Source organism: Melanotaenia boesemani, chromosome 18 (assembly GCF_017639745.1).
Source record: "Melanotaenia boesemani isolate fMelBoe1 chromosome 18, fMelBoe1.pri, whole genome shotgun sequence".
Lineage (NCBI taxonomy): Eukaryota > Metazoa > Chordata > Actinopteri > Atheriniformes > Melanotaeniidae > Melanotaenia > Melanotaenia boesemani.
Window position 1 is genome coordinate 33,586,682 of NC_055699.1, and position 26,634 is coordinate 33,613,315.

A 26,634-nucleotide genomic window follows, 5' to 3' on the forward strand; every position below is an offset into this window, starting at 1 on the left:
CTCTGTTTGCTTGGTGATAGAGGACGGATGTCTCATATATCAAGAGGGAAGTTTTCCGTTATTATAATTGGGATCTCTGTAGCAGCCAGGTTTATCCTTAAGCACTGGAAAACTCCAAAAACCCCACAAGTTAAGGAATGGGTCAACCTGGTGGTTAAAATGGCCTCATATGAGTGTATGCTCTACAAATTAAGTAGCAGGGACAACACTATTGCACCGGTCTGGGGACCATTTTGGTCTTACATTACTATAAGAGCCACCCAACAGGATGACTCCTGAAGGCTCCCTTACTGATGACTGTCTCATGTTTTTGTATCTGGTAGCTACTGTCACACCCCATGTTTGTTTGTTTATTTATTTACTTATTTATTTATGTTCACTTATGTTTTTATATATTTGTCTTATTTTATACGCGATAGCCCCTCATATGTCAAGGTCAATTTATGTCAACCTCTCCAATGTTAAAAGATGTTTAACAGAATGTTTTGTTACTCTGTCATGTAAAAAATGTTAATAAAAAAAAAAAAATCAATAAATCTGTTTTGTAAGAGCTCAGAGGTCAGGTTTAACAAAGTGTTAAATGTAGCAACAGATAAAATTAAATTCAAGTAAATCAACTTGAAACTAAAACAATAATTTAAGAAACAACAAACTTGTAGAGCATCAAGCAATAAATGAATGAAGTCGGAAAAGTGACAAAAATAACACTAAGGTAAAAAAAAACATGGTTTATTTAAAAAGATGAATAATTTGAAACGGTTTTGGTGATAAAGAATCATCTTGTAGCTGGTTAGATGAATCCCATCAAACAGGTGAACATGTCTCCCGTTCCCACTCTTTCCTATAATGGATGAAAGTGTGTATGTGTGTGTGAGCTGGTGGGCGGACGTCACCACAGCAGCTTGTTTCACATCTGTTCTGTGTGTTTGTGTCTACAGGTGAACTCTCTGCCAGTTCTCTGGCTCGTTGATGGGCAGCTAGTGGTCCCTCCTGGATACCTGTAAGTAAAAGACAAATCCTGATCAATGTTTAACATCAGCAGCTGAGCCTCTGTTTGTATGTCCACACCGTCTTCCTGCTGTTAAATGTGTGTGTCTGTCTCTGCAGGATGCCGGTGCACGACCCCCGCCCCGCTGCAACCACCCAGAGCGCCTGCTGCTCACAGTAAGTTTTCAATGGATGCTTTCACTCCAGATCTTCTTTTTTTCTCTCCTGATCTGTGCCAGTGGACCAGGTTTCTGCTTTGTTGCCTCAATATTTGTGTCCCATGGATAGTTAAGGTTTTTGAGATTGGAAGGATGTATACCGGGGCTATTCAATTCGGTCCTACGAGGGCCACAATCCAGCAGGTTTTCCATATATCCCTGTTTCAGCACACCTGACTCAAATTAATTAGTCATTGTGCAGAACTTGATTGGCTGTTAGATCCATTAATTTGATGCAGGTGTGTTGAAACAGGGATCTATGGAAAACCTGCTGGATTGCGGCCCTCGTAGGACCGCATTGAATAGCACTGATGTATACCATTCCAGACTAAAATCATAACAACAGATTGATTTTATACGTTTATTTTCGACCAGTCACCAATGCAATTTATCTGTGAAGCCATGCTGTTCCCCAGTAGCAAATGATGCTGTAACAAAAGGGGTCCTGTTACATCAACAAGGGTCCAGTAAAAGTAGTCCAGTAAAATAGTTGGTCCACAACAAGTCTTTTATCCATAAAAACTCATTGTAAGCGAAACATGAAGGATTTTAAGGTGCACTTTTTACCTTATTGTGAGTCACAATGGAAACACGAGTTCTCCTCTGACTGGTTTTTATTCTGTTTTGTGGCTGCAGGAAGAGGAAGTGAGATGACCACAGCGAGCCGCCATACGTTAAGAAGCCACCCAACGCTTCATGCTCTTTCTGAAGGAGCAGAGGGTGAGTGTGGTGGCTGAACTTGGCCACACCGGGAGCGCGGCAGTGAACACCATCTTGGGGGAGAGAGTAAGTAAACTTGATCTGCTAAGCATCCTGTGTTGATGCTGGTTTCTGATCTGAGAGGCTGACAGTACTTTGTGGTCTGTCCACAGTGGAAGTCCTTGTCCACCGAGCAGCAGGCCAAGTACTACCAGGAGGCCGACGCAGCGAGGCGCCGCCATGAGCAGCAGCACCCCCAGTGGTCCAACAGGGACAACTACGTACATACGTTGTGCTCAGACATGATCACCTCACTGCACTGATGCTGATGAAACGGTGACAGCAAAGAGTTTCTATCAGCTGGTATCAGAGGAAAAATCAAATGTCTCTTTTTCACTTTTTAGGGCCAGAAGAGGAAGAGGAGGCGTCAGGGGAGCACAGCTCCCAGCAGCTCTGGAGGTAACACAAGACTTCACAGCATGTGTCCCATAGGTCCAAAGGTCCCAGATTGTTAAAACGTTATTGTTGAACAACAGAGACACACGTTGAAGAAATCAGCTGATTGAAACTTTAAGATGAAGATCACAGTCAGGGTTAGAATTAAAATCTTTCTTGAAGTTGTTTCAGAAGGCTGATGGTGTTTTCGTGTTTTTGTGTTGCAGCTTCCTCTTCTCAGCCTGAGGGAGGGTCTGCAGCACCTGCCTCTGATGTCTGAGGTAAGCCCCACCTCCTGGTGGATCCTGCTAGGTCCTCCACTACTTCACCACCCCGAGCCCAGACACAGTTCACCCATTCAGCATCATACTGATTTTTGGCCCTTAAATCCTTAAAGATAGCCAGTCAGTTAGTTCCTCTGAATGGCAGGAACCTTGGAGTCATTCTTGACCAGGATTAGTTCTTTAGTTCTCACATCAAACACGTCTCTAGAGCAGCTATCTTTCATTTAGCATGCCATGCCATGCTATTTTTATTTATATAGCACTTTTAAAGAGTGCTACACAACAGGTAAAACACAGGACAGAAATAAAACACACTCTACAATTAAAAACTATATAAATGCTAAAAACATAGAAGATACAAACAAACTGAACGGACGGTAAAAGTAACGTCAACCTCTCATTGAGTTAAAAGCCAAGGAATAAAAGTGTGATTTCAAACTAGATCTAAAAACATCAACTGAGGAAGCTCGTTCCAGAGCTTCGGGGCCACAACAGAAAACCTTCTCAGTTTCCAGCAACATCTGCTCAGCTGACTGCAGGGAACAAGGAAATGTGTAGGTGCAGCAAGTTGGACAAAGATGAGGGCGCAAAACCATAAAAACACATAAAATTTCTTGAACTAGAATGGGTGGCAGGGCTTTTAGTTTTCATCCTGCTTTCTGTCTGTCTGGGGACAAAATGCTGACACACTTTCTGTTTTTAAGACAAAACTAAAAGTTTGGGTCCTTGATGAAGCTAATGTGTAATTTATTAACCTGATTGTTAATCAAATGATTGATCATAACATTTAAAATTCACTGAAAGTGTTTAATCATTGATGTTTCTTCTCTCTTGTGGGCAGACGAGTGGCCGTGGTCTTCCAGTGTGGTCCCAGAACGTAGACCAGAAGTTCTGGGACAAACAGACTGAAATCCTCCTCAGAGCCTCTTCATCCATTTTTTATTTCAATCTCATGATTAACTTTTGTATATAGTTCTGTTTGTAGTTCCATGTAAATAGTTCCATTTAAGGTTTAATGTTTGTTTTTCTCTTGTTTTTGTTGCTCTACAGTGCTGACCATCCAACTGTAGAACATCCACCTTACATCTCCACCTGCAGCCAATAACATCAGCTTGTGTTGACATCCACCTCAAGTCTCCATCTACAGCCAACAACATCGGCTTGTGTTAACATCCACCTCAAGTCTCCACCTGCAGCCAACAACATCGGCTTGTTTTAACATCCACCTCAAGTCTCCATCTACAGCCAACAACATCGGCTTCTGTTAACATCCACCCCATGTCTCCACCTATAGCCAACAACATCGGCTTGTGTTAACATCCACCTCAAGTCTCCACCTATAGCCAACAACATCGGCTTGTGTTAACATCCACCTCATGTCTCCACCTATAGCCAACAACATCGGCTTGTTTTAACATCCACCTCATGTCTCCATCTACAGCCAACAACATCGGCTTGTGTTAACATCCACCTCAAGTCTCCACCTGCAGCCAACAACATCGGCTTGTGTTAACATCCACCTCAAGTCTCCATCTTCAGCCAACAACATCGGCTTGTATTAACATCCACCTCAAGTCTCCATCTACAGCCAACAACATCGGCTTGTGTTAACATCCACCTCATGTCTCCATCTACAGCCAACAACATCGGCTTGTGTTAACATCCACCTCATGTCTCCACCTGCAGCCAACAATATCGGCTTGTGTTAACATCCACCTCAAGTCTCCACCTGCAGCCAACAATATCGGCTTGTGTTAACATCCACCTCAAGTCTCCACCTGCAGCCAACAACATCGGCTTGTGTTAACATCCACCTCAAGTCTCCACCTTCAGCCAACAACATCGGCTTGTTTTAACATCCACCTCAAGTCTCCATCTTCAGCCAACAACATCGGCTTGTGTTAACATCCACCTCAAGTCTCCACCTGCAGCCAACAACATCGGCTTGTGTTAACATCCACCTCAAGTCTCCATCTACAGCCAACAACATCGGCTTGTTTTAACATCCACCTCAAGTCTCCATCTGCAGCCAACAACATCGGCTTGTGTTAACATCCACCTCAAGTCTCCATCTGCAGCCAACAACATCGGCTTGTGTTAACATCCACCTCAAGTCTCCACCTTCAGCCAACAACATCGGCTTGTTTTAACATCCACCTCAAGTCTCCATCTACAGCCAACAACATCGGCTTGTGTTAACATCCACCTCAAGTCTCCATCTACAGCCAACAATATCGGCTTGTGTTAACATCCACCTCAAGTCTCCACCTACAGCCAACAACATCGGCTGGTGTTAACATCCACCTCAAGTCTCCACCTATAGCCAACAACATCGGCTTCTGTTAACATCCACCTCATGTCTCCACCTATAGCCAACAACATCGGCTTGTTTTAACATCCACCTCATGTCTCCATCTACAGCCAACAACATCGGCTTGTGTTAACATCCACCTCAAGTCTCCACCTGCAGCCAACAACATCGGCTTGTGTTAACATCCACCTCAAGTCTCCATCTTCAGCCAACAACATCGGCTTGTGTTAACATCCACCTCAAGTCTCCATCTACAGCCAACAACATCGGCTTGTTTTAACATCCACCTCTGTCTCCACCTGCAGCCAACAACATTGGCTTCTGTTAACATCCACCTCAAGTCTCCACCTACAGGCAACAACATTGGCTTCTGTTAACATCCACCACATGTCTCCACTTATAGCCAACAACATCGGCTTGTGTTAACATCCACCTCAAGTCTCCACCTATAACCAACAACATCGGCTTGTGTTAACATCCACCTCATGTCTCCACCTATAGCCAACAACATCGGCTTGTTTTAACATCCACCTCATGTCTCCATCTACAGCCAACAACATCGGCTTGTGTTAACATCCACCTCAAGTCTCCACCTGCAGCCAACAACATCGGCTTGTGTTAACATCCACCGCAAGTCTCCATCTTCAGCCAACAACATCGGCTTGTGTTAACATCCTCCTCAAGTCTCCATCTACAGCCAACAACATCGGCTTGTGTTAACATCCACCTCATGTCTCCATCTACAGCCAACAACATCGGCTTGTGTTAACATCCACCTCATGTCTCCACCTACAGCCAACAATATCGGCTTGTGTTAACATCCACCTCAAGTCTCCACCTGCAGCCAACAATATCGGCTTGTGTTAACATCCACCTCAAGTCTCCATCTACAGCCAACAACATCGGCTTGTTTTAACATCCACCTCTGTCTCCACCTGCAGCCAACAACATCGGCTTCTGTTAACATCCACCTCAAGTCTCCACCTACAGCCAACAACATCGGCTTGTTTTAACATCCACCTCATGTCTCCACCTATAGCCAACAACATCGGCTTGTGTTAACATCCACCTCTGTCTCCACCTGCAGCCAATAACATCAGCTTTCTGCCTCCACCTGCAGCCAACAACAACGGCGTTCTTCCTCCACCTACACCCAAAAACATCGGCTTTCTGCCTCCACCTGCAGCCAACAACATTGGCTACCTACCTCCACCTGCAGCCAACAACATCGGCTTGCTGCCACCACCTGCACCCAAAAACATCGGCTTTCTGCCTCCACCTGCAGCCAACAACATCAGCTACCTACCTCAACCTGCAGCCAACAACATCGGCTTGCTGCCTCCACCGACAGCCGACAACAACGGCTTTCTGCCTCCACCTGCAGCCAATAACATCGCCTTGCCGTCTTCACCTGCAGCCAACAACATCAGCTTTCTGTCTCCACCTGCAGCCAATAACATGGGCTTTCTGTCTCCACCAAAAATTCTTGTCTGTCTTCTATTTGATGAGGGAGGTGCTGATCAAAGCTTTGTGGTAATTGACATGTTCCTGTTTAAATTGGACTTTTTTTTAAACTGATTTCTCTCCTTTTGAGCAGGTTGAATCAGGGTAAGGCAGGCTGAAGCAGGGTAAAGTAGGTTCAAGTAGGGTGAAGCCGGGTGAAGCAGAGTGAAGCATGATAAGGCAGGGTGATGCAGGATGAAGCAGGGTGAAGCAGGGTGAAGCAGGATCAAGCAGGGTGAAATAGGGTGAAGCAGGATAAGGCAGGGTGAAGCAGGAACAAGCAGGGTGAAGTAGGTTGGTGCAGGTTCAGGTAGTGTGAAGCAGGAAAAAGCAGGATGAAGCAGGACTAAGTAGGGTGAAGCAGAGTGAAGCAGGATAAGGCAGGGTGAAGCAGGATGAAGTAAGGTGAAGCAAGGTGAAGCAGGAAGAAGTAGGGTTAAGCAGGGTGAAGCAGGTTCAAATAGGGTGAAGCAGGACCATGCCGAGTGAAATAGGAAGAAGCAGGTTCAAGTAGGGTGAAGCAGGTTGAAGCAGGATGAAGTAGGGTGAAGCAGGATAAAGCAGGGTGAAGCAGGAACAAGCAGGGTGAAGCAGGATGAAGTAGGGTGAAGCAGGATAAGGCAGGGTGATGCAGGATAAAGTAGGGTGAAGCAGGATGAAGCAGGATAAAGCAGGGTGAAGAAGGACCAAGTAGTATGAAGCAGGGTGAAGTAGGATAAGGCAGAGTGAAGCAGGATGAAGTAGGGTGAAGCAGTGTGAAGGGGGACCAAGTAGGGTGAAGCAGAGAGAAGCAGGATCAGGCAGGGTGAAGCAGGTTTTAGGTAGTGTGATGCTTTGTGAAGCAGGATAAGGCAGGGTGAAGCAGGATGAAGTAGGTTCAAGTAGGGTGAAGCAGAGTGAAGCAGGATAAGGCAGGGTGATGCAGGATGAAGTAGGGTGAAGCAGGGTGAAGCAGGATCAAGCAGGGTGAAGTAGGGTGAAGAAGGATAAGGCAGGGTGAAGCAGGAACAAGCAGGGTGAAGTAGGTTGGTGCAGGTTCAGGTAGTGTGAAGCAGGAAAAAGCAGGATGAAGCAGGACTAAGTAGGGTGAAGCAGAGTGAAGCAGGATAAGGCAGGGTGAAGCAGGATGAAGTAAGGTGAAGCAAGGTGAAGCAGGAAGAAGTAGGGTTAAGCAGGGTGAAGCGGGTTCAAATAGGGTGAAGCAGGACCATGCCGAGTGAAATAGGAAGAAGCAGGTTCAAGTAGGGTGAAGCAGGTTGAAGTAGGATGAAGTAGGGTGAAGCAGGATAAAGCAGGGTGAAGCAGGAACAAGCAGGGTGAAGCAGGATGAAGTAGGGTGAAGCAGGATAAGGCAGGGTGATGCAGGATAAAGTAGGGTGAAGCAGGGTGAAGCAGGATAAGGCAGGGTGAAGAAGGACCAAGTAGTATGAAGCAGGGTGAAGTAGGATAAGGCAGGGTGAAGCAGGATGAAGTAGGGTGAAGCAGTGTGAAGGGGGACCAAGTAGGGTGAAGCAGAGAGAAGCAGGATCAGGCAGGGTGAAGCAGGTTTTAGGTAGTGTGATGCTTGGTGAAGCAGGATAAGGCAGAGTGAAGCAGGATGAAGTAGGTTCAAGTAGGGTGATGCAGAGTGAAGCAGGATAAGGCAGGGTGATGCAGGATGAAGTAGGGTGAAGCAGAGTAAAGCAGGACCAAGCAGAGTGAAATAAAAAACCTGCTTCAGCCTTCTTCATCCTGTTTCACCCTACTTAAACCTGCTTCATCCTATTTCACTCTGCTTGGTCCTGCTTCACCCTGCTTCACCCTACTTCATCCTATTTCACTCGGCTTGGTCCTGCTTCACCCTGCTTCACCCTGCTTTTTCCTGCTTCACCCTACTTCATGCTGCTTCATCGTGCTTCATCCTGTTTCACCCTGCTTGGTCCTGCTGCACCCTACTTGAACCTACTTTATCCTGCTTCACCCTGCTTCACCCTACTTCATCCTGCATCACCCTACTTTATCCTCCTTCACCCTGCATCACCCTACTTTATCCTCCTTCACCCTGCTTCACCCTAATTGAACCTGCTTCATCCTATTTCACTCTGCTTGTTCCTGCTTCACTCTGCTTCACCCTACCTAAACCTGCTTCATCCAATTTCACTCAGCTTGGTCCTGCTTCACTCTGCTTCATCCTACTTGAACCTACTTCATCCTGCTTCACCCTGGTTTACCCTGCTTCACCCTACTTCATCCTGCTTCTACCTGTTTCATTCTGCTTCACCCTAATTCACCCTGCTTCATCCTGTTTCACCCTGCTTCACCCTACTTCATCCTGTTTCACCCTACTTCATCCTCTTTCACCCTGCTTCACCCTACTTAATCCTGCTTCACCCTGCTTGTTCCTGCTGCACCCTACTTGAACCAACTTTATCCTGCTTCACCCTGCTTCACCTTACTTCATCCTGCATCACCCTACTTTATCCTCCTTCGCCCTGCTTCACCCTAATTGAACCTGCTTCATCCTATTTCACTCTGCTTGGTCCTGCTTCACTCTGCTTCACCCAGCTTCACCCTACTTCATGCTGCTTCATCCTGCTTTATCCTGTTTCACCCTGCTTGGTCCTGCTTCACCCTACAATAACCAATTTCATCCTCCTTCACCCTGCTTCACCTTACTTCATCCTGCATCACTCTGCCTTATCCTGCTTCACCCTACTTTAACCAATTTCATCCTCCTTCACCCTGCTTCACCCTAATTGAACCTGCTTCATCCTATTTCACTCTGCTTGGTCCTGCTTCACTCTGCTTCACCCTGCTTCACCCTACCTAAACCTGCTTCATCCAGTTTCACTCAGCTTGGCCCTGCTTCACCTTACTTGAACTTGCTTCACCCTGCTTCACCCTACTTCATCCTGCATCAATCTGCCTTATCCTGCTTCACCCTGCTTCACCCTACTTAAACCTGCTTCACCCTGCTTGTTCCTGCTGCACTCTACTTGAACCTACTTTATCCTCCTTCACCCTGCTTCACCCTACTTCAAAGCCGATGTTGTTGGCTGCAGGTGGAGGCAGAAAGACGATGTTGTTGGCTGCAGGTGGAGACTTGAGGTGGATGTTAACACAAGCCGATGTTGTTGGCTGAAGATGGAGACTTGAGGTGGATGTTAAAACAAGCCAATGTTGTTGGCTGTAGATGGAGACTTGAGGTGGATGTTAACACAAGCCGATGTTGTTGGCTGTAGATGGAGACTTGAGGTGGATGTTAAAACAAGCCGATGTTGTTGGCTGCAGGTGGAGACTTGAGGTGGATGTTAACACAAGCCGATGTTGTTGGCTGTAGATGGAGACTTGAGGTGGATGTCAACACAAGCTGATGTTGTTGGCTGCAGGTGGAGATGTAAGGTGGATGTTCTACAGTTGGATGGTCAGCACTGTAGAGCAACAAAAACAAGAGAAAAACAAACATTAAACCTTAAATGGAACTATTTACATGGAACTATAAACAGAACTATATACAAAAGTTAATCATGAGATTGAAATAAAAAATGGATGAAGAGGCTCTGAGGAGGATTTCAGTATGTTTGTCCCAGAACTTCTGGTCTACGTTCTGGGACCACACTGGAAGACCACGGCCACTCGTCTGCCCACAAGAGAGAAGAAACATCAATGATTAAACACTTTCAGTGAATTTTAAATGTTATGATCAATCATTTGATTAACAATCAGGTTAATAAATTACACATTAGCTTCATCAAGGACGCAAACTTTTAGTTTTGTCTTAAAAACAGAAAGTGTGTCAGCATTTTGTCCCCAGACAGACAGAAAGCGGGATGAAAACTAAAAGCCCTGCCACCCATTCTAGTTCAAGAAATTTTATGTGTTTTTATGGTTTTGCGCCCTCATCTTTGTCCAACTTGCTGCACCTACACCTTTCCTTGTTCCCTGCAGTCAGCTGAGCAGATGTTGCTGGAAACTGAGAAGGTTTTCTGTTGTGGCCCCGAAGCTCTGGAACGAGCTTCCTCAGTTGATGTTTTTAGATCTAGTTTGAAATTACACTTTTATTCCTTGGCTTTTAACTCAATGAGAGGTTGGCGTTACTTTTACCGTCCGTTCAGTTTGTTTGTATCTTCTATGTTTTTAGCATTTATATAGTTTTTAATTGTAGAGTGTGTTTTATTTCTGTCCTGTGTTTTACCTGTTGTGTAGCACTCTTTAAAAGTGCTATATAAATAAAAATAGCATGGCATGGCATGCTAAATGAAAGATAGCTGCTCTAGAGACGTGTTTGATGTGAGAACTAAAGAACTAATCCTGGTCAAGAATGACTCCAAGGTTCCTGCCATTCAGAGGAACTAACTGACTGGCTATCTTTAAGGATTTAAGGGCCAAAAATCAGTATGATGCTGAATGGGTGAACTGTGTCTGGGCTCGGGGTGGTGAAGTAGTGGAGGACCTAGCAGGATCCACCAGGAGGTGGGGCTTACCTCAGACATCAGAGGCAGGTGCTGCAGACCCTCCCTCAGGCTGAGAAGAGGAAGCTGCAACACAAAAACACGAAAACACCATCAGCCTTCTGAGACAACTTCAAGAAAGATTTTAATTCTAACCCTGACTGTGATCTTCATCTTAATGTTTCAATCAGCTGATTTTTTTAACGTGTGTCTCTGTTGTTCAACAATAACGTTTTAACAATCTGGGACCTTTGGACCTATGGGACACATGCTGTGAAGTCTTGTGTTACCTCCAGAGCTGCTGGGAGCTGTGCTCCCCTGACGCCTCCTCTTCCTCTTCTGGCCCTAAAAAGTGAAAAAGAGACATTTGATTTTTCCTCTGATACCAGCTGATAGAAACTCTTTGCTGTCACCGTTTCATCAGCATCAGTGCAGTGAGGTGATCATGTCTGAGCACAGCGTATGTACGTAGTTGTCCCTGTTGGACCACTGGGGGTGCTGCTGCTCATGGCGGCACCTCGCTGCGTCGGCCTCCTGGTAGTACTTGGCCTGCTGCTTGGTGGACAAGGACTTCCACTGTGGACAGACCACAAAGTACTGTCAGCCTCTCAGATCAGAAACCAGCATCAACACAGGATGCTTAGCAGATCAAGTTTACTTACTCTCTCCCCCAAGATGGTGTTCACTGCCGCGCTCCCGGTGTGGCCAAGTTCAGCCACCACACTCACCCTCTGCTCCTTCAGAAAGAGCATGAAGGCGTTGGGTGGCTTCTTAACGTATGGTGGCTCGCTGTGGTCATCTCGCTTCCTCTTCCTGCAGCCACAAAACAGAATAAAAACCAGTCAGAGGAGAACTCGTGTTTCCATTGTGACTCACAATAAGGTAAAAAGTACACCTTAAAATCCTTCAGGTTTCGCTTACAATGAGTTTTTATGGATAAAAGACTTGTTGTGGACCAACTATTTTACTGGACTACTTTTACTGGACCCTTGTTGATGTAACAGGACCCCTTTTGTTACAGCATCATTTGCTACTGGGGAACAGCATGGCTTCACAGATAAATTGCATTGGTGACTGGTCGAAAATAAACGTATAAAATCAATCTGTTGTTATGATTTTAGTCTGGAATGGTATACATCAGTGCTATTCAATTCGGTCCTACGAGGGTCGCAATCCAGCAGGTTTTCCATATATCCCTGTTTCAACGCACCTGCATTAAATTAATGGATCTAACAGCCAATCAAGTTCTGCACAATGACCAATTAATTTGAGTCAGGTGTGCTGAAACAGGGATTTATGGAAAACCTGCTGGATTGCAGCTCTCGTAGGACCGAATTGAATAGCCCCGGTATACATCCTTCCAATCTCAAGAACCTTAACTTTCCATGGGACACAAATATTGAGGCAACAAAGCAGAAACCTGGTCCACTGGCACAGATCAGGAGAGAAAAAAAGAAGATCTGGAGTGAAAGCATCCATTGAAAACTTACTGTGAGCAGCAGGCGCTCTGGGTGGTTGCAGCGGGGCGGGGGTCGTGCACCGGCATCCTGCAGAGACAGACACACACATTTAACAGCAGGAAGACGGTGTGGACATACAAACAGAGGCTCAGCTGCTGATGTTAAACATTGATCAGGATTTGTCTTTTACTTACAGGTATCCAGGAGGGACCACTAGCTGCCCATCAACGAGCCAGAGAACTGGCAGAGAGTTCACCTGTAGACACAAACACACAGAACAGATGTGAAACAAGCTGCTGTGGTGACGTCCGCCCACCAGCTCACACACACATACACACTTTCATCCATTATAGGAAAGAGTGGGAACGGGAGACATGTTCACCTGTTTGATGGGATTCATCTAACCAGCTACAAGATGATTCTTTATCACCAAAACCGTTTCAAATTATTCATCTTTTTAAATAAACCATGTTTTTTTTTACCTTAGTGTTATTTTTGTCACTTTTCCGAATTCATTCATTTATTGCTTGATGCTCTACAAGTTTGTTGTTTCTTAAATTATTGTTTTAGTTTCAAGTTGATTTACTTGAATTTAATTTTATCTGTTGCTACATTTAACACTTTGTTAAACCTGACCTCTGAGCTCTTAGAAAACAGATTTATTGATTTTTTTTATTAATATTTTTTACATGACAGAGTAACAAAACATTCTGTTAAACATCTTTTAACATTGGAGAGGTTGACATAAATTGACCTTGACATATGAGGGGCTATCACGTATAAAATAAGACAAATATATAAAACATAAGTGAACATAAATAAATAAGTAAATAGATAAACAAACAAACATGGGGTGTGACAGTAGCTACCAGATACAAAAACATGAGACAGTCATCAGTAAGGGAGCCTTCAGGAGTCATCCTGTTGGGTGGCTCTTATAGTAATGTAAGACCAAAATGGTCCCCAGACCGGTGCAATAGTGTTGTCCCTGCTACTTAATTTGTAGAGCATACACTCATATGAGGCCATTTTAACCACCAGGTTGACCCATTCCTTAACTTGTGGGGTTTTTGGAGTTTTCCAGTGCTTAAGGATAAACCTGGCTGCTACAGAGATCCCAATTATAATAACGGAAAACTTCCCTCTTGATATATGAGACATCCGTCCTCTATCACCAAGCAAACAGAGTCTTGGACAGAGTGGCACTGTTTCACCCAACCAATCACTCAGGATTCGTACAATAATCAACCACAGAGGTCTTATAAATGGACATTCCCACAGACAATGTATCAGTGTACCTGCATCCTTTGGACATTTCCACAATTAGTAGTTTTTTCGTTTCGATGTACAATCCTTCAACGAAATTGTAGGAATACTACGTTTCGGATTGTTGCTACAGTGGTTGCTACGGACGCTATTAACAACAACATTAACAACAAACCGGAAGAAATGTAAATGGTGCGTCATGGACTGAGTTCCTCTTCAACCTGGTTACTGCTTATTTTATTTTTTATTGTGTATTTTTTAGTAACTCAATTGAAAATATGCTTGTGGCACTTTATGTGTGATATGTGTTCTGTACCTTTGTTTGCACTGATAGAATAATTAAAAATTAAATAAAACTAATAGAAAATACGGGATTTATTTAGGGACTTAAGCAATGTGAAAATACAACATTCTAAAATCCAAAAAGTCGTCAGAACCACTGAACTATGTGTGCTGTATAACATTTATTCAAAATAACTTACAATTCTTACTGTTTGATCCCTGTTGCTTGTTCATGTGCCATTCATGTATGTCTCATAGTGTACAGAGCAACATTTATTGAAGTTGTTTTTTAAGTGATTTGTTCATTTTATTAGGCTATTATTATTATTATTATTATTATTATTATTATTATTATTATTATTATTATATTCCTTTAAATTCTAAAGTATTTATATACCTCAGGCCTCGTGTTTAAAAACCGTGTAATGGAATTGTAAATAACGTTATTTGATAAAAGGTTTCCATGATTTATGTGATTTTACTATAATTATCATATCATTATTCGTAAATGTGTTAAACTGACAAAAACATACATCTTAAGGGTGTTGAATCATAAATCTTACTAATAGAGGAAATGACCGATAAAAATATAGTGGGCGCATGACAGTGACGTACGCTCAAGATGTAATTAAATCGACATTCACTTTCAACCTAACTTCACTCGATAATTACTGATATATTATTAAATGAAAAAAACCTAACTTAAATCTGTGGTAATAAAATATATTATTTAAGGAATTTAAGCAGTAACCCATTTAACAAAGCCCACTATCTGCTGTTAGATGCAAGTGCTGGTGACATGCGCAACTTCACAACGACGCTCACGCCCCCTGCCTACTTACACACCTGGAGCGCGAACCAGAGGGGTATTGCACGAAACCAAGATAAGCGATTAAGCCGGGATATGTTGGTTATCCTGGCTGAATTTAGCCCTAAGTCGGCTGCATGAAAGCAGCTCAAACTAATCCCGGCCAAGTTACTGTGGTGATTTATCCGCTGCAGCTAGCCTGCTCCAGACCAGGCTAACTGCTCAGGCTAAGATTAATCCTAGCGAGTCACCTGCATGTCCAACGTCAATTCTGTGAGGAATTAATGTGTTTTACAGCATGTCCATGGTCTTCCTAAGTATGGCGCGTCATTTTAATCATCCAGTATTAAAATATTACATATACAGTCACTGTACATTTAATCCAAATCTGTTCGTAATCGCAACAGCCTTTTTATATGGATTCGAGTTGTAGTATTATTACTCTATTCTATTCTACAGTCATTTAGCAGACGCTTTTATCCAAAGCGACTTACATTTGAGAGTAAGAACAACACAAGCATGAATTCAAACAAGATGGGACGTCATCATTAAGTGTTAGTCAGACCGCTTTTGAGTCCAGTTAGACCCAGGTGCTGTCGTGTAGTGCTAGTGCAGTGCATATATATATATTTTTTAGTCATTTTATTTAAATACAGGATCACGATTTCATCACACAATATCAACTTGGTCATAAGTGCATGATTTCATCAAGTGTTATATTGCTATGCTAATGAAGACTGCTCGTCAAATTGCTGTCAGAGGTTTTATAAATATGTGTTTTATTGCAGTAATTGAGATTACAAAACACAGCTGATGAGAATTTGATGTATCTTGATCAGGAGATGTGGAAAAATTGGCTTTCAGGCAAAAACATCTCTGGACGCTGACTTGAATAATAAAAAGAAGTTTATTACAAAAGTTCAGACATCAAAACAGATTTCTGCAGCAAAATCTGGAGGTCCCAAAGCCAGAACCAAGACCTAAAGACCTGATGTGTCATTCTGTCTTATATAGGGTTTAAACAAAGAAAATTCCTCAGTCCTGTGTCCTCCAGTCATAGAGTTTGCCTATAGGATGCTCATTTGCATGGAATGCATGTTCTTGTGTCAATCCAGTCTGTGGGACAGAGAACCTTATATGGTAAAAACTTAAGTGTGTACGATACAAATGCTATGCTTAGATACCTCAGTTTCAAAGGTGTTTTCAATTTAATCTGTGACGAGGGCAATGTAGAATATTCAGGTCCAACTCCCCTTCACCTGTTCCCTCTTCATAATGGCTTGCCCTTTTTCGGAGGATGTGCTGGACGAGGAAGCCCGCATCCTCAGAAGAGCATTCAGACGTGAACGAGTCTTCAGGGACAGGTCAGATCCCCTGGCCTTTGGAGATGACTATGTCATTGAAAGATACAGATTTTCGGGTGATGGACTAAGATATTTATGTAGGCTGCTGAGTCCAAAAACACAGCACCAGACAGCGTGAAGCCATGCCCTCACTGTACCACAGATGATCTGTGTCACATTGAGATGGCTTGCGAGTGGGAGCTTCCTTTATTCTGTTGGGGATGCAGAGAACCTCAATAAAGGAACCATTTGCCGGACAATCAGATGCGTTTGTCTGGCGCTGAAATCATTCAGCAATATATTCATCACCTTCCCTGGCCACAGAAGACACCTCTACATCAAGGAGGAGTTTTACAAGATTGCAGGTAACCTCAATTTTAATGTGCACCCATTAGTTTCTAAGTATATCTGTCACAGTTGGATACTCACTATTTTTTGTTACAGCTTTCCCTAACATCATTGGGGCAGTGGATTGCACACACATAAGAATCAGACGCCCCTCAGGTGAACATGAGGGAGATTAACAGGAAATCCTTCCACAGCATCAATGTTCAGGTAAGAGTGATTTGTGGTTATGACCTACATGAATCTGTTCTGTGCATTTAATGACCTTAATAGGCTACAACTAAATATTTCAGATGATCTGTGATGCTGACTGCCTTGTGAGCAATTTAGAGGCAAAGTGGCCTGGCTCAGTGCATGACTCTAGAGTCTTTCCGGCTAGTCCAATTTATGAGAGACTTTCACAAGGTAGCCCACACATTTGTACTGTAAGCACCTTGGACATTGTGTGTGTAACTCTGTTTTCTAAATTATATTTTGTATTATCAGGTGAATTCTCTGGTGTGCTGCTGGGAGATAAAGGATACGCCTGTGAGTCATTCCTCTTGACTTGCAGATCCCCAAACCCCACCACAGCAGGCCTACAACCATGCACACACCAAGACAAGGGCTCGAATCGAGATGACCTTCGGCCTTCTGAAATCTCGGTTTCAGTGCCTGCACCACCTGAGGATTTCCCCGGACAGAGCCTGTGATGTTATTGCTGCATGCGTAGTGCTGCATAACATTGCAGGCCTAAGAAAGGAGAACCCCCCCGAGTGGCTGTTGATGTTGACTGGGAAAATGCTCCCATCTTCCCGGACAACATTAATGGCAGACTTGTCAGGGAGCAATATATTGCAAGTTTCTTCACTTAATTTTTGGATTTAGCCCCTTTATTTAATAAAAGAGCTTTTCCTGTGTGAGCATTTTGTTTAGTACTGGTGGTTCTTTGAAATTCTTTTACATTCATGAAAAGAGGACGGACACCAATGTTCTAGTTTTTTTTATTTTTTTTTTTTATTAAGGAGTCATTTGTCGTGGTTGCTTGGATCCTACGACAGCAAAACTAACAAGGATTAAAACACTGTATTGCAGATATGGTTACTGTGTGCATTGAAACACTCACTTCTCTTTCTAGTTTCTGGATTTCCAGGTCCAGTTTTCTGAGTGTCCGGCGTTTAATCTCTAGATCCAGCTCTATTTCTTGGAGCTTTCTCTTTTTGAGTCAGCTTTTAACATCTGCCAGCTCCATCTCTCTCTCCAGGTGCCCTGAATAAAGCGTTCTGACAGTTTGTGAAGTCTGTAAAGGAAATGTCAGTTAGCACAGCAGGATTTGTGCATAACGTAGATTTACTTTAGCCAATACTCACAATGTTACCAGGCCGCTTAGGAGACCGTGCAGCATCCGGGTCCTGCTACACATTTTCTATTAGCACCACATCACTGACTTCATATCCTTCATGGAATAAATAAGCAGGCCAATCCCATAAAACTGACATGCCTCAAGCCTTCTGGACTCCACCGACACAGTCTCCTCATCTGCAGACGTGCATTCTGCAGCTGCAGATGTGTCTTCCCCCTGCCGTATACATGCAGCGAGAGGACTCGGATTAAGATTTCACAGAACATACCAAGCCTGTGATTTTGAGACACTGTACTAACCGGATCATCTTCTGGTGGCTCCAAAAGTGTAATTGTGTTCCCAGACACTGCAAGGTTATCCAAAGTCAGACACTGTATTATATTTGATTGTGTTCCATGTGCAGTAGAATTGCAGTACTTTGTGTACCTTGTATGAAGAGGACAGTTTCTGTGGCTGGGACAGAGTCAGTTATTGTCCCTCCCTGGATCCCCTCCATCACTGGCCTCCCTTTATTTAAATGGAGGCCAGTTCCTCTGCTGGAGTCACATCCTGGCTTGGTGGGCCGCCCCCTGTGCCAGTTTATAGGCCTTTTTTTAACTGCTACAATCATACAGTCATTGAACATGTCAGCAGACACCTCATCTATTCACCTCATTTGTTCACGGTTATCTACTTTGGAGTCACTTACCAGCCTGCAAAATGTTCTTATATTTAATTTTTTCTTGCTGCCAGGTCCTTTTATGGCCAGACAGGTTTGTTCTTTATGAAGGACAGAAAGATAAAATAGATAAAAACGTTACATGAGGAAAATAGATTAAATGACACATTGTGGATAATTGTTTGCACCTAATCATACTCTACATTTCCTGAGTAACATGCACCTGCTTGTCACTCTTAAAGTATACAACAGTTAGTGGATTTGAAAAGTAATCCTTTAATTGTAGCCTAATTATGACAGTTCCAGTGGAGCACTGTTTATTAATTGTACAGTTTTTGACCACTTACGCATTGAGCCGGTCGGATATTGTCTGCCAGGCTCTCTCGCGTTCTTTACTTATGGCATTGGTTTTGCCTTTGTTCCTTATAATATCCTTAACTTCGTCAGAGAACTCCGTCAGGAGCTGTTGTTCAGCGGCCGTGACGTAGGACGCGCGACTTTTATCCATTTCCCCATCGGTGATTCTGTGAGCGATCGCGAGGTCTGCTTCAGTATGCCGTGCACACGCACTTATCCCAACTATCTTCACCTGGCTTAACCTAGCCGCACCTTCTCATCCTGGCTCAGCAAACGTGCAACCATATGTATTTCTTGCTAATGTGTTCTTGGATGAATGCAAGGTAGGCAATGCTTTCAGGATCACGATATCTCCGTATAAATTGATGAAGTGATGATGTTCATTATGTAACACTCGCATGTCTCATGATGGGTTTTGTTTTCTTTTTAACGTAAATAGACTGCAGAAGTCTCGGAAACAGGCCCGGAGAAATTTGTTTGGCTCGAAGAGGACGAGGAAGGTAATCCTCTCCCAAAAAGGAGTAGAACGGGGGAGGAGCGCAAACGTGGTTCATCCACAGGTGAGTTTTCTTCCCCAATGCTTTTTCTGGTCACTTTGTCGAAATAATGACGCCTTTTTGGGGGGGGGGGGGCTCGTCATTTTATTTATGCATGACATAATAATGGAACAAAAGTCAATCAACTAAATCAGTACTTGGTTGATTCTTATGTTTGTGTGTGTAGGTATGTATGTACGTACATAAAAGCTCAGGTGTTCCTATTGTTGTATATGTTAGGATCTTAACCCCCCCCCCCCTAAAAGTCAAACTAGGGACAAGAGCTGGAGATTATGAATAGCTTTGTTTAGACTTCCTGTATCCACTGCTCTTTAGACTTTGTTTACAGGTTATCAATCCATGCTTTTTACAGAAAGTTGTATCATATTGTCCTTTTCAAACAAATTTCGACACTCCAACAGTCACCTACAGAAGCACGGACCCATCATGTGCTCCATCTTCTAGTGGACAACAGAGAATGACTGGGACCATTCAAGACATAGGTAGATTAGTAGCCAGTGTTCATTATTTTTATTATCAGCTACTTTGTACCTATCCCCAAACCCTGCCCTTGTTTTCAAGGCTCTCTCATCCAAGAAGTACAAGCTCTTTTGGGACCTTCTGAAGACCCAGCCCCCTCACATTGGAAGGATAGGAAAGCTTCCACATTGGAAAAGTGGACTGTATTGAGACCTTTTATGGTTAATCAGATGTTGTTATCTGAGAAGCCTAAAGATACGACTTGCCACCACTGTAGAGCCAAGGTTGCAGTTGTGATGTGTCACGATTGTTTGCCAAGACCACTGCATTGTACAGCCTGTGACCTTGCTATACACGACTCCCTAGTGCTCCATAACAGATCATCCATGGTAGAGGGATTTTACAGGCCACTGCCACCAACCACTCACATCAGGGAAGAAGAGGGAGGAAAATTCTCCTACCATGAAAGAGGTCATTTCTGTGTTCAACATCACATGGGCCTAGTAAAATCTGTACAATGTCTAAGTCCAACAGGGGATGTTGGGTTAGGTAGCTGTATTTGAAGTTTTTCCTCATTGAGGGGAAAAAAACACCTTCAATGGTAAAGTTTAAATATAATTTTCATAAGTGGAATTTAAAATATTTGTTTACTTCTTTCCAAGAGTGCTTTTTGCCAGTAATTCTTCCATGCTGTGGCTGCTCCACTGGGCAGACAACTGTTTCTTCAGGAAAGGAAGTTATTCTGATTGGAATAAATGGTACAATTTTGTCCTTTTTTATTTTTATTTATTTATTTAAAAAAAAATTTCTTTGCAAATAAACAATCCAACCTTTCATCTTTTTTTCAGGGCGATACAATCTGTCTCTTCCAACTGTCTCCTGCTCCTGTGGACAGACTTGGAATGTAAGTATTAGTGATCTGGTTGAAAGTGGCCATTGGCCAGCCACAGTCCATTTTGAGACTTTGTACACAGTGGATCTGTTTACTACATATGAAGATCTCAAGATTACTGCACCAGGAATGTCACGGCAAGCTTTTGTTAGCATGCTTGAACAGCGCACCAAACTCTTTGGTCGGGTGAGATAATCATCATTCAACATCATTGAAGCAATTGTCTACTACCTTGACTTTTAATATGTATTTATATGGTTTCATGGCCTGGTTTTGTTTTTTGTTTTTTTTTACTCTTTTCTATCAGAGTGGTAAGATATGTGGAGACATCATGCAGAAATCATTCTTGGAATGGTCTTATGCAAAATTTGAGGTTGAGAGGCTGTCTCAGGTGAATCACTTTCAGTGTCCTGCATGCACACCCTCCATGTCGGCTGTTGCAGTGGATGGTAACCGCAAGCTTTACCGCTTTAAGAGCCAACCAGGGTGGGTCAAATTCTTGTCCACTTAAATTGTAGATTGCCATAGATGTAACCTTCTGTACGTTTAACCCCTATTTTGCTTCTTTTAGACCTAATGGATTTTTTGAAGGTGTGTTTCTGGCCAAGGATGCTGAGGTGACCTCCTTTGTTGACTACATCCATGGGGCAACACGACATGTAAAGTTTATTTCCAATTTTTGTTTTTTATAAATTATACACTGTCTGCATATCTGTATTGTATTTACCCCATACAACATGATATTACCAATGGTTAAATTTTAATGTACACCACTTTGCTCTGTGTACATCTGTTTGTCTTCATCTGTATAAGAATCCCAGTAAAGGGAGGTGTGGTGCAGGCGAGTGGGTGGCAGCACGAGAGTCCTCTAACAAGTCTGCAGGCAAAGTAGATGAGGAAGGTGTCGAGGTTGCTGTCTGCCGCCATGGGATTTTACTGAAGGGACTGAATATGTTCCGTGGAGAGATATTTGCATATCCCTTATATCTCCAGAAACAGCTTGCTTCACAGAATGTGCAGTTCTTCCGCTCTGATGTGGTATGCAGATATTGGCCATATTTGCAGAGGGTCGTGGGCTACTGTCCTGAGTTAGAAGACCTGTTAAACATGCGTCCCTTTCTCTCAATCATGCATGCTAAAGCACATTCCTGGATGTGTGAGGTAATTGCCAATGACTTATTTCTCATTAGCACCTTTGGACCTCTTCCAACCCCCTGTCTTCCAAAAGGTAACATACAAATTTGTTGTAGTTGTAATGGGGAGGACGAAATCAAGAGGGAGCAGGAACAACAATAGGAGAGGAGGTTGAACAGGTGAACATCTTCCTCTCTCGAGCAGCCATATGTTCCAAGTACATGTCAAAAGCTGGTAAATATTTTTTTTTATGCATCTAACTTATTTAGTTTTGATTTCCTGGCCTAATAGGTGTTGTGTATTAAGTCCGCACAGACATCCTTACCATTCAGGCCAGTGGCTGGAACAAGCGGAAGGCAGAAAACCTTGACCGGACATTGGCCAAACGATACATTAAGGTAAAGACTAGACCAGTGTTTTTTATGATGCAAAGACTTTTGCCTAATTTGGCTAAGCAATTTGTTACTCCAATATTGATTTTGACAGACTGTACAAAAGATTTCTGAGGCATCTGAGGATCTTGATAAGCTGACTAAAGAGCTGTCGATACAGGAAGACACAGTCCAGCAATGGGTGTCTGATGTTCAGGAGTGGACTGCAGGTACTGTGGAAAACTGTCATTTATGAACAATTCAAAGAGTCATTTTTCTCTGTTCTTGTGAAAGTGCTGTTAAAAGAGTGATTGTGAACTTGGTGTGAAATTATTTTGTTTGTTTTCTTATCCATCTCCACAAGGAACAACCAGTCAAAATGACCTGGAGAAAACCACTGAAGGGCTGTACCTGAGCATCAAGCAGAGAAAATACCAGCTGTATCGTCAGGCTGGTGGGGGGGGGGGGCACACCACAAATATTTTTGTTTTAATGACATGGGGGGCATTTAGTGCATTAATTTTTTTTTTTTTTTTCCTTAAATTGGTGTTCACTAATCTGTAAGTGGGTAAGCTTATACAAATGTTATAGGATGTGTGTGTGTGTGTTTTAACATTCTAGATGGCAACAAGCGGAGACATCAACTAAGGAAAAAGATTGCTGAAGAAAAGAGAGCTTTAGGAGATGCCATCACAAAGCGTAATGCTGCTATGTGGGAAACTGACAAACTACCTCTTCCGAATGAGCTCTTGGCTGAGGAAAACTATTCCTGGCCATGGGAATGTAAGTACATAAGACATGTATACAACTGCCTTCATATCCAGTTTGCTTACTTAAATTCCAAGAAAAGGATTTGTATAAAGCAGTCCACCACCTTTGTCTGCTGGGGTTGTAACGATTTGGGATATTGCTCTTATTGAATCACACAAGCCAGGGAGGAGATGGATATATGTAGATTAGTGAATGAGCTTATGTTAGATGTAGTTGACGATGCATGTCTAACATTTTAATTACTTTCTAGTAATTTAGAATAACTGATAAAACTTTATGTGAATTGCAGGTCATGGCGACGTGGTAAATAAAAAAAAAAAGGCTTTATGACAAGGTAATGCTGCTGACCAGACTGAAAGAAGAGGAGGTTATTGTGGTTTGGGAAGTTAAGCAGCACTGGGAGTACTTGAGGAGTGTGGTTGAAGAGCTTTCCTCCCAGCTTTCTGAAGGGATCACCAGCAAAGTAAGACAAGCCTTTTCTTTTTTCTTTTTTTTTTTTTTTGCATTGATGTCCGTAGTTTGTAACATTTATGTTTTCCTTTTTTAATGTTATTGTCAGGCAGCACTGAAGCATTGATGGAGAGAGGACGTGAAGGGCTACTCTGTCTGCTGAGGAGGAGATTGTCTGCAGTACAAGCTCAGCAGGGTGCCGCTCGTTCAATTTACCAATGCGTTTTGGGATTGCAAGCATTGTCTCTGGATGATGACTCCACTGATGAAGAAAACTTGGGCTGTTGCTCCTCTGATGAAGAACTTTGACCACCCCCAAAAACAGTCACCGTAGCACCCGAATATGACCAATATACTGATGCCTGCATGGGGAAAAAACTATTAATTGTGCAATCTGACAAATAAATTTCTTGTATTTGACATTTGTGGATGTATTTTGTGCACTACACTATTGTAATTTGTAAATTTGAATAGATTTTGACAGTTAAATGCTGTTGCTTGTTGGTCTTTTCAGGAAACCTCACCAAAAACATTAATGGTGCTTGCACCTGTGTTGAATTCACCTTACTTTTTTCCAGACTTTCTATATCTATATCTATATATATATCTATATCTATATCTATATATATATATATATCTATATATATATCTATATATATATATATATATATATATATATATATATATGAGAGAGAGAGAAACCCAAATAGTTAAAAATAAATTATATAACAGTATGACTTGAAATAAAAATAATTCCAAGCATCACAAATGTAAAGCAAAGGCCACCCAAGACAGTGATGAAAAAAGCAGTTAAATAAAATATTGAGTTATTACACATTATAAAAAGTTGATTTAAAAAAAAAACCCTACATACAAAATATTGACGGATTAATTTGTTTATTTTTGGTTTAAAAGTATAGATATTCTCAGATCCCATGCACACATGTCCACTGTTTGAGAGCATAATGGCTAAATGAAGTACAACGTAAACTAAATGCATCTCTGAGAGACAGCCCAATGCAAGGCTGTGCCTTAAAAATTAATACAATAATTGTAAAATCAATTAGGTAATCACAGGCAGCCAATGTAAAGAATTTTAATTTATGTAACATGTGCTTTTCTAGTCTTCTACTCTATGTTGGCACCAGCATTTCTGCATTTTTAATCAACTGCAGTTTATTGTATTTTGTTGGAAGACCAAAAGTATAATTTTCTTTCTGTGCACCCCTGGCAGTTCTATAACAAATGTTTTAGAAAATGTAAGTGTACACTTTTTGCTCTTTCAGATTACAGCCATATCGTCGGGGGAAAGGACGAGTATTACCCGGTGAAGCAAGTTTTAAAGACAAAAATCCAGAAGGTTCTCCTTTGTTATTATTTAAAGTAAAAATGTAATGTGAATATATACCTTTAGTCTGAATGTATTTAGTGGATTTTAATGCACCACAGCTGTAAAGTCCTCTGACAGTGTGATTGCTTATAGCAGTAAACATTTTAAAATATTTTTCAGGGGAAACAAATAGAGCTGGTGGAGTGGGAACCATGTTCCATGTGGTAGGTATGATTTCCCTTCTTTTAATTTTATAAAAAAAAAATAGTCTTTAAATTGAAACTTTTATTATTCATGTAATGGAAGTTGTAAGGTATTTATTGTTAAATGCTTCTGTGCTATATATTTGTATAAACTTATTTTAAATTGCATTTATAGCTTGAGTGTATATAAAAACCTCAGTGAAATCATCACCATAAGACTGTGAGCAAACTAGTCATATAACTGTGAGCATGTTAACAAAGTGAATGAGCTACAAACTGAAGCCCACTGCGGCTCAGTGTCTTTTACTGTCATGTTGTCATTGAATCTTCTTTACATTTATTGCAGTGGGAAGACGTGGCCTCCACAGTGGGTGGCAAAGGAGAATACAAAGAACTAAAACAGCTACCTTCAGTATTCTGTGGGCTGCTGTCCTGTTCCTTTTTTATAATATTTTGTTAATTTATTACCCATTATTATTACTGTTGGTGTTGATGGTGGATCTTGTTATGTCCATATTGCATAATCTTTTGTAATAAAATAAAAACATTTGAAAAGGTGTGATCCAGATGTTGTTGTACTGCAATACATGCATTCATACTAACAAATAGGAAGACTGAATGATTGATCTACCCCAGAAGGAAAAGAAAATTGTAGCAGTATTAATACAAACATATGAATAAAAATATAAACAGCTAAAATTCAGGAAAATGAATTACATAGACCTACCAGTATAATATATAAAGACAAATTAGGCATAAATGAATGTGTTGTATGGGAACGTAGTTTATTGGTCTAATGAAACCTGTCTTAAAAGATTTGGCTCATTAAATCAAATGACAAACTATGTATTAATAGTGTGTAAATATAATACAAAGATTCTAAAATTCTATAGTTTGTATTGTGGCTAAATACTTTGATTTGTTTAATTTTTTTTTTTTTTAATAGCTATCTTTTTCAAATCAAACAAGTAATTATTTAATGGATAGTAGCTTAAGCAGATTTGTGGTTAAATGTAACCAGGTTGAAGAGGAACTCAGTCTTTGACGCACCATTTACATTTCTTCCGGTTTGTTAATAGCGTCCGTAGCAACCACTGTAGCAACAATCCGAAACGTAGTATTCCTACAATTGTACATCGAAACGAGAAAAAAAAAAAAAAAAAAAAAAAAAAACACTACTAATTGTGTAACTAAACCGAATGGATACTATGAAAAAAAAAAGTGTTCATTTGTTGCTAGAAAAGCTATCAAAACGAGGCTAAAACCACAATCGATCTTAAAATATAGCATTTTCCAACAAAAATAGAAGGGATGTCCGCCATGTTTTTAGTTCACGCCGGGTAGAAACTCGGCAGTCACGTGACCCAAAGTACGCCCATAGAAATGATTAAGAAAATGAAACGTAACCATGCTACAATTTCAGAGCCCTTTTTGTGAAATGGCTACGTTTTTTTTTTTTTTTTATATATAGCTTTTATTGACAATTGTTCAACACAATTCAGTATACAGAAACAATTAAACAGGTTAAACAGGCTGGGGGTTGGAGAATACAGACAATACAGTCATTATTTAAAACAAGTTGAAACGCAGACATAAATCCGTGATTTTGACAGCTTTCTTATTTTTAGAATATTCTATTGAGGCACAGTATTGTTGGAATTCCTTTACAAATATAAAAAATGAAGGACATTGGTTTGAAAATTTACATTTATGAATATGGTATTTAGCAAGTAGCAAAA

The 26,634-nt window shown here is 41.8% G+C and overlaps 6 long non-coding RNA genes across 6 annotated transcripts; 4 read left to right on the plus strand and 2 right to left on the minus strand.

Annotated features, from left to right (window-relative positions):
• The first annotated feature begins 906 nt into the window (after window positions 1-906).
• Window positions 907-1,897, plus strand: LOC121629034. The gene is made up of 3 exons (XR_006008319.1): window positions 907-1,000; window positions 1,108-1,164; window positions 1,842-1,897. It is a non-coding gene; the product is annotated as an uncharacterized LOC121629034 (long non-coding RNA).
• A 275-nt stretch (window positions 1,898-2,172) lies between these two features.
• Window positions 2,173-2,621, plus strand: LOC121629035. The gene is made up of 3 exons (XR_006008320.1): window positions 2,173-2,185; window positions 2,309-2,363; window positions 2,567-2,621. It is a non-coding gene; the product is annotated as an uncharacterized LOC121629035 (long non-coding RNA).
• Window positions 2,622-10,899: 8,278 nt separating this feature from the next.
• On the minus strand, window positions 10,900-11,348 carry LOC121628431. The gene is made up of 3 exons (XR_006008171.1): window positions 11,336-11,348; window positions 11,158-11,212; window positions 10,900-10,954 (listed from the first exon to the last, which is right to left on the minus strand). It is a non-coding gene; the product is annotated as an uncharacterized LOC121628431 (long non-coding RNA).
• Window positions 11,349-11,618: 270 nt separating this feature from the next.
• On the minus strand, window positions 11,619-12,689 carry LOC121629308. The gene is made up of 3 exons (XR_006008355.1): window positions 12,522-12,689; window positions 12,358-12,414; window positions 11,619-11,680 (listed from the first exon to the last, which is right to left on the minus strand). It is a non-coding gene; the product is annotated as an uncharacterized LOC121629308 (long non-coding RNA).
• Window positions 12,690-19,022: 6,333 nt separating this feature from the next.
• Window positions 19,023-19,767, plus strand: LOC121629096. Its single transcript, XR_006008335.1, has 3 exons — window positions 19,023-19,051; window positions 19,168-19,288; window positions 19,697-19,767. It is a non-coding gene; the product is annotated as an uncharacterized LOC121629096 (long non-coding RNA).
• A 4,885-nt stretch (window positions 19,768-24,652) lies between these two features.
• LOC121628469 lies at window positions 24,653-25,320 on the plus strand. The gene is made up of 3 exons (XR_006008181.1): window positions 24,653-24,722; window positions 24,873-24,916; window positions 25,242-25,320. It is a non-coding gene; the product is annotated as an uncharacterized LOC121628469 (long non-coding RNA).
• The last annotated feature ends 1,314 nt before the right edge of the window (window positions 25,321-26,634 follow it).